At 55.6% G+C, this 7500-nt stretch overlaps 1 pseudogene; it reads left to right on the forward strand.

The window, feature by feature from the left end:
* Positions 1-1824, forward strand: part of LOC149724182 (large subunit ribosomal RNA) — a 2119-nt pseudogene extending 295 nt beyond the window's left edge.
* The last annotated feature ends 5676 nt before the right edge of the window (positions 1825-7500 follow it).

A 7500-nucleotide genomic window follows, 5' to 3' on the forward strand; every position in this document is an offset into this window, starting at 1 on the left:
CTAAGGCTAAATACAGTCGCGAGACCGATAGCGAACAAGTACCGTGAGGGAAAGTTGAAAAGCACTTTGAAGAGAGAGTTAAACAGTACGTGAAACCGTCGAGAGGCAAACGGGAGGGCCTGTCGGGTCTGCCGGTCGCTTTCAGCCGATCGGGCGTGCGGAGCGGAGTATCGCGGACCCTCGCGGGACGCGAGCTGCGCTCTCGGACGTCCGGTCGGCGCACTAGCGCCGGTGGAGGGCCGCGACCGGCTGGGAGGCGGACAAGCTGCGGCGCGCAAGGTAGCCCGGCCTTTGGTCGGGTGGTACAGGCGCGGCGCGTGCAAGTGCCGCCGCCCGGTCGAGGAGAGATTTCGCCGCGTCTGTCCCGCTTCGGCGGGGCCGGGGAGTCCGGCCGAGCTGCGTCGGGTCGTTCCGGGACTGTTCTCAGTCCCGAAGCGGCTCGGCGCGGTTTCGGTCGGGTGCTCCCTCGCGAGGCGCTGCGGGTCCGCGGCTAAAGTCAGCCACCTTCCCGACCCGTCTTGAAACACGGACCAAGGAGTCTAACATGTGCGCGAGCCGTAGAGCTGTACGAAACTCGAAGGCGAAATGAAAGTGAATGCCGGCGAGGTCCGGCGGAGGTTGGAGCCCGCCAGCGATGGTGGGCGCACGACCGGCCGATCTTCTCCGCGCTGTCGGCGAGGTCGAGCGAGAGCGTGCAAGTTGGGACCCGAAAGATGGTGAACTATGCCTGAGGAGGTTGAAGCCAGAGGAAACTCTGGTGGAGGACCGTAGCGATTCTGACGTGCAAATCGATCGTCAAATTTGGGTATAGGGGCGAAAGACTAATCGAACCGTCTAGTAGCTTGTTCCCTTCGAAGTTTCCCTCAGGATAGCTGGCGCTCTGTCGCAGTTTTATCTGGTAAAGCGAATGATTAGAGGTCTTGGGGGCGAAACGCCCTCAACCTATTCTCAAACTTTAAATTGGTAAGAAGCCCGACTCGCTTGATTGGAGCCGGGCGTGGAATGCGAGTGCCAAGTGGGCCACTCTTGGTAAGCAGGACTGGCGATGCGGGATGAACCGAACGCGGGGTTAAGGCGCCCGACGCGACGCTCATGAGAGCCCACAAAAGGTGTTGGTTGATATAGACAGCAGGATGGTGGCCATGGAAGTCGGAATCCGCTAAGGAGTGTGTAACAACTCACCTGCCGAATCAATCAGCCCTGAAAATGGATGGCGCTGGAGCGTCGGGCCTATACCCGGCCGTCGCGGTGGTACAGGCGCCGAGGTGGTGCGATAGACCGCGACGAGTAGGAGGGCCGCGGCGGTGGGCGTCGAAGCCTAGGGCGCGAGCCCGGGTGGAGCAGCCGTCGGTGCAGATCTTGGTGGTAGTAGCAAATATTCAAATGAGAACTTTGAAGGTCGAAGTGGAGAAGGGTTCCATGTGAACAGCAGTTGAACATGGGTCAGTCGACCCTAAGGAATAGGCGAAGGCCGTTCTGAAGCGGGGCGATGCTCGCGTTGCCCCGGCGGACCGAAAGGGAATCGGGTTAATATTCCCGAACCTCGACACGGAGATTGGTGCTTCGGCGCCTAGTGCGGTAACGCAAGCGAACTCGGAAACGTTGGCGTGGGTCCCGGGAAGAGTTCTCTTTTCTTGGTAAGGGGTGGCGACCCTGGAATCGGTTTGCCCGGAGATAGGGACATGTGCCCCGTAAAGCAGCACGTCTCTTGTGCTGTCCGGAGAGCCCGCGTCGGCCCGTGAAAATCCGAGGGAGATGGTGTAATTTTCGTGCGAGGTCGTACCCATATCCGCAGCAGGTCTCCAAGGTGAACAGCCTCTGACCGATAGAACAATGTAGGTAAGGGAAGTCGGCAAACTAGATCCGTAACTTCGGGAAAAGGATTGGCTCTAGGGGCTGGGTCGGTCGGGCCGTGGCACGAAGCGGGGTGCGGCGCTGTACCGGACTGGGCGAACGCCTTCGGGTGTGAGCCTGGACCTGTGTCGGCGTCTTCCCGTGGAATGCCGCAGCTAATGCGGGCTTCGCGGCCCGCTTCGGCCGGCGTCGAACAGCTGACTTAGAACTGGTACGGACCGGGGGAATCCGACTGTTTAATTAAAACAAAGCTTTGCGATGGCCGTCACCTGGTGTTGACGCAATGTGATTTCTGCCCAGTGCTCTGAATGTCAAAGTGAAGAAATTCAACCAAGCGCGGGTAAACGGCGGGAGTAACTATGACTCTCTTATTTTTATAGTAATTCTCAATGTATACCAGCAAATCTTCAGGCAAGCCAATTCTTTCTGCCGCTCGCAGAAGCGACGAGGTGTTGACACTGTCAAATGCCTTTGAGATATCGAGAAAGGCCAGATTTAGCTCCCTTAGCCGCTTCTGCTGCTCATGGATCAGTGTTGTTACATCCCAGATATTCTCCGCTACCCCATCCCGGGGTAAAAAGGCTTTTTGACACTTATTCAGCGGTACAACCCGCAAAATCCTCCTGCTTAAGATCTTATGAAATAGCCGGATGGCTAAAGAACAGATCGTTATGGGACGGTAGTTCCCAGGCTGACTAAGGTCACCACCCTTAGGGATCAGAATTGTTTGTCCAATTCTACACTGAGTAGGCTGCACGCCTGCCAGGAGCCAAACGTTAAAGTTTCTCGCCAGATCAACGGCCTTAATTCTCTTAAAAGCTGTATACCCCAAACCGTCGGGTCCAGGGGAGCTTTGGGGCATCGAACTTCGTACTGTCTCCACCTCCTCCTGGGTGATTGGATCTAATACTTCCCATCTAATCCCATTCTTTGGTGTTACCACCCGTTCGTCCTCGTCTGACTTCCTCGAGAAAATCCTGGACCAGAATTTAAAACCAACCTCATGCTTCAGCCTTGCCTCTCCAGGCACTTGTTCCCATTGTCCTGAAAGGACATATTCCACCGCTGATTTTCTGCTCTTGGAGAATAGCTTCTGCACCTTGGCAAACTGCTGCCTTCTTACTTTCTTCTTATTTTTCGGCATCTTGCCAACTTCCTGTCTGTCCCTCTTCGGGGGATCTGGTTCAAACAACTTCGCGAATTCGCTGTCAATAAGCTCCTGGCTCATCTCTTGCGGCCTGGAACTGGAATCATCACTTATTGCCTGCCGGATGTTACTCCTCCATTCAACTTGATCGTTCACCAAGCGATTCTGCGCACTGGCAGTCGTCGACATGCCTGCCCCCTCTCGCAATTCTTCAAGTATCCGAGAATACTCAGCATTCTTCCCTCTTACTCCTTTGATACTCTCTACTGAGCGGCTGGGATGCAATTCATGCAAATGCTTGTTGATAAATCTCACTCCCCTTTTTCTCGCGTCAAGCTCGTTTCTCGCGAGCATGTACAACTCTTCGCCACACCACCTTGCCTTTGTATGCTGAGGTACATTGGTTTGGTGATAGTATCTTTTGTGGTCCTCGTCCCCACGTCGTAAATGTTGGCTGAGTCCCCTTCCTGAACCAAACGAACGTTGGCACAGGTTACATGTGTAAGAGACCCCAGCCTGTGTAACTATATAGGTTGAAGATAAATGGAATAACATCAGATCCAATTCAGGTGAATCGGGGAATTAAGCAGGGTGACCCTCTTTCTGTCCCCCTTTTCTTGGCAGTAATGGACTGGGCTCTCGAAGACCTGGACCCCGGACTTGGTGTTGAAATAAATGGCCACAAGGTGCAGGCTATGGCGTTTGCAGACGATCTGGTGGTAACCACATCAACGAAGCAGGGGATACAGGCTCAGGTTGACCGACTTTCGGTAAGCCTAAAAAAGAGTGGTCTCGAATTTAATGGTAGGAAGTGCGCCTCAATAAGAATAGCTATTGATGGAAAGAAGAAAAGGTGGGTGGTAGACCCAGCAAGACACTTGGTAATAGGCGGACAAACATGCAGGGGTCTGACGATCGCAGACTCCTATAAATATCTTGGAGTCCAGATTGGAACGACCGAATGCCGGAAGGACTGCCGCGTTAAGTTGGAGAAAGATTTAGACATTATTTCGCGAGCCCCGCTCAAGCCTCAGCAACGGCTTTACATTCTGATCAACCACTTGATCCCACGTTCTCAGCATAGGCTGGTCTTTACGCAGACAACACCAAGATTCTTGAAGTTCCTTGATCTGAAGATTAGGGCATCCGTGCGTAAGTGGCTGAAGCTACCACATGATACTCCGTTAGGGTACATTTATGCCGACAGGAGGGATGGCGGGCTTAGCGTGCCAAGGTTCGGTTTTCTTATACCACATTTAAGAGCGAAGCGGTTGAGTAGATACCTCTCAGCGGAGGATGAAGTGTCCCAGGCACTTAGAGGTTCGGAGGCATTTCGATCCAGAACGAAGGCTTGGATGAATCCACCTCGAAGGAATGGAAAGGAATTGTTGGATCGGTTGGACGAAAGAAGGAGCAACAGGGACTCGCTAATAAGTTCCGTTGACGGCCGGGGTCTTGCAGCAGCATTTCAGGTGCCCGAGACGCAGGAATGGGTTACTAATGGTACTTCGCTAATGTCGGGTAAGAACTTCGTTGGAGCAGTAGCCGCGAGAGGGAATCTTCTTCCCACTGCATTAAGAGCGAGCCGTGGACAAACTTTAAAGATCACAAAGTGTGATTGCTGTCTAAGAATCGAGTCTTTGGGACATATCTCACAGGTGTGCCCACGTACCCATTCAGGTAGGATTAAGAGGCACAACAGAATTGCCGCAGCATTTCGTTTTTTTTTCAAAGGCTATTTTCGGGACTTTTTTTTTTTTTCAAAGGCTATTTTCGGGACTTTTTTTTTTTCAAAGGCTATTTTCGGGACTTTTTTTTTTCAAAGGCTATTTTCGGGACTTTTTTTTTTCAAAGGCTATTTTCGGGACTTTTTTTTTTTTCAAAGGCTATTTTCGGGACTTTTTTTTTCAAAGGCTATTTTCGGGACTTTTTTTTTTTTTCAAAGGCTATTTTCGGGACTTTATTTTTTTTTCAAAGGCTATTTTCGAGACTTTTTTTTTTCAAAGGCTATTTTCGAGACCATTTTGACTCCTGACCCGTGACCCATGACCTCTGACCTCTGACCCCAGGTTGTGCGGATTGACCCTGAGGTTGATAGTCGACCGTTTGCAGATTCGACCTTGGTAGGTGAAATGTCACTGGCAAAGTATCCAACCAACGACAGGCTTAAGCAATCGTTGCTCTCTTGTTTAAGCTTGACCTCTGACCCCTGACCCCAGTAGTCGACCTTGAGTTCGGAGGTCGACCGATAGTCCATTCGACCTTGGTAGGTAAAATGTCACTTTCTAAATATCGAACCAACGACAGGCTTAAGCAATCGTTGCTCTCTTGTTTAAACTTGACCTCCGACCCCTGACTCCTGACCTCATTGGTCGACCTTAAGATCGAAGGTTGACCGATTGCCGACCCGACCATGCTAGGTCGTTTTAAACTAAGCTAAAACGTTAGCCCGACGTCGGGCTTCGTTGTGGTGGAAGCTGTTCGCCCCTGGCCGTTGTACAATTGCGCCGGGCTTCCCGAGCTCTCCGCGGGGTGCCGAGGTGCCCCTTGCCGCGGAGCCAGATCCCCGAGGTCGTGATCGAAGTCGCTCGGTCGGAGGTCGACCGATTGCCGACCCGACCATGCTAGGTCGTTTTAAACTAAGCTAAAACGTTAGCCCGACGTCGGGCTTCGTTGTGGTGGAAGCTGTTCGCCCCTGGCCGTTGTACAATTGCGCCGGGCTTCCCGAGCTCTCCGCGGGGTGCCGAGGTGCCCCTTGCCGCGGAGCCAGATCCCCGAGGTCGTGATCGAAGTCGCTCGGTCGGAGGTCGACCGATTGCCGACCCGACCATCCTAGGTCGTTTTACACTGAGCGAAAACGTCGGCCCGACGTATTGCTTCGTTGTGGTGGAAGCTGTCCGCCTCCGGCCGTTGTACAATTGCGCCGGGCTTCCCGAGCTCTCCGCGGGGTGCCGAGGTGCCCCTTGCCGCGGAGCCAGATCCCCGAGGTCGTGATCGAAGTCGCTCGGTCGGAGGTCGACCGATTGCCGACCCGACCATCCTAGGTCGTTTTACACTGAGCGAAAACGTCGGCCCGACGTATTGCTTCGTTGTGGTGGAAGCTGTCCGCCTCCGGCCGTTGTACAATTGCGCCGGGCTTCCCGAGCTCTCGGCGGGGTGCCGAGGTGCCCCTTGCCGCGGAGCCAGATCCCCGAGGTCGTGATCGAAGTCGCTCGGTCGGAGGTCGACCGATTGCCGACCCGACCATCCTAGGTCGTTTTACACTGAGCGAAAACGTCGGCCCGACGTATGGCTTCGTTCTGGTGGAAGCTGTCCGCCTCCGGCCGTTGTACAATTGCGCCGGGCTTCCCGAGCTCTCCGCGGGGTGCCGAGGTGCCCCTTGCCGCGGAGCCAGATCCCCGAGGTCGTGATCGAAGTCGCTCGGTAGGAGGTCGACCGATTGCCGACCCGACCATCCTAGGTCGTTTTACACTGAGCGAAAACGTCGGCCCGACGTATTGCTTCGTTGTGGTGGAAGCTGTCCGCCTCCGGCCGTTGTACAATTGCGCCGGGCTTCCCGAGCTCTCCGCGGGGTGCCGAGGTGCCCCTTGCCGCGGAGCCAGATCCCCGAGGTCGTGATCGAAGTCGCTCGGTAGGAGGTCGACCGATTGCCGACCCGACCATCCTAGGTCGTTTTACACTGAGCGAAAACGTCGGCCCGACGTATTGCTTCGTTGTGGTGGAAGCTGTCCGCCTCCGGCCGTTGTACAATTGCGCCGGGCTTCCCGAGCTCTCCGCGGGGTGCCGAGGTGCCCCTTGCCGCGGAGCCAGATCCCCGAGGTCGTGATCGAAGTCGCTCGGGCGGAGGTCGACCGATTGCCGGCCCCACCAGGCTAGGTTGTTTTACACCATGGTAAAATGTTGGCCCGACGTCGGGCTTCGTTGTCGTGGAAGCTGTTCGCCCCCGGCCGTTGTAGAATTGCGCCGGGCTTTCCGAGCTCTCTGCGGGGTGCCGAGGTGCCCCTTGCCGCGGAGCCAGCGCAGGAGGTCGATCCCCGCGGGTGGCCTGCGCGGCTGTCTGGCTCCACTGCGGGAGGTGGTGTAGGTGCTTGGAGCGCAGCGGGTCGATCCACGGGAGTGGCTTGCACGGCTTTCGGTGGCCACTGTAGGAGAGTATAGGCGCTGGGAGCGTAGGAGGTCGATCCCCGCCGGTGGCATGCGCGGCTGTCGGGCTCCACCGCGGGAGGTGGTGTAGGCGCTGGGAGCGCAGCAGGTCGATCCACGTGGGTGGCTTGCACGGCTATCGGTTGTTACTGCAGGAGAGTGTAGGCGCTGGGAGCGCAGCAGGTCGATCCACGGGGGTGGCTTGCACGGCTATCGGTTGTTACTGCAGGAGAGTATAGGCGCTGGGAGCGCAGCAGGTCGATCCACGGGGGTGGCTTGCACGGCTATCGGTTGTTACTGCAGGAGAGTATAGGCGCTGGGAGCGCAGCAGGTCGATCCACGGGGGTGGCTTGCAC

This window comes from Ciona robusta, unplaced genomic scaffold, assembly GCF_009617815.1.
Source record: "Ciona robusta unplaced genomic scaffold, ASM961781v2 AP042739.1".
Lineage (NCBI taxonomy): Eukaryota > Metazoa > Chordata > Ascidiacea > Phlebobranchia > Cionidae > Ciona > Ciona robusta.